A 573-nucleotide genomic window follows, 5' to 3' on the forward strand; every position below is an offset into this window, starting at 1 on the left:
GCCTCCCCTGCAACCTCTGCCTCCTGTGTTCAAGTGATTCTCCTGCCTTGGCCTCCTAAGTAGCTAGGATTACAGGCATGAGCCACCACGCCTGGCCATAACACAGAATTTCCTATAAAATATCCCCTAAGTTCTTATGAATTTTCAAAACCATAATCAGCAATAATCATACTATCTTTGATGGCTTGAAGATTGATAAAGTGGACTGTTTTTGATATTTTGTTTATATGTCACCATCTAGTGGTAGAATTAATCTCTAAATAAAAACATACAATCTACTGTGTGAAATTTCTAATTCTTCAGTTTGTAGTATATTCCTAAAAACTTGTCTGAAAACCAGCCCCACATACACAACTTTGGAAACTTATTATTTCCATAGAAATGATTTGCCCTTCTTAGCATTCTGGTGGCTATTACTGAACATAGGCTTTTTTTTTTCTTTTTTTTTTTTTGAGATAAAGTCTCTCTCTGTTGCCCAGCCTGATGATCTCTGCTCACTGCAGCCTTCGCCTCCCGAGTTCAAGTAATTCTCCTGTCTCGCCCTCCCCAGTAGCTGGGATTACAGGCACCCAT

Source organism: Cebus imitator, unplaced genomic scaffold, assembly GCF_001604975.1.
Source record: "Cebus imitator isolate Cc_AM_T3 unplaced genomic scaffold, Cebus_imitator-1.0 Scaffold175, whole genome shotgun sequence".
NCBI lineage: Eukaryota > Metazoa > Chordata > Mammalia > Primates > Cebidae > Cebus > Cebus imitator.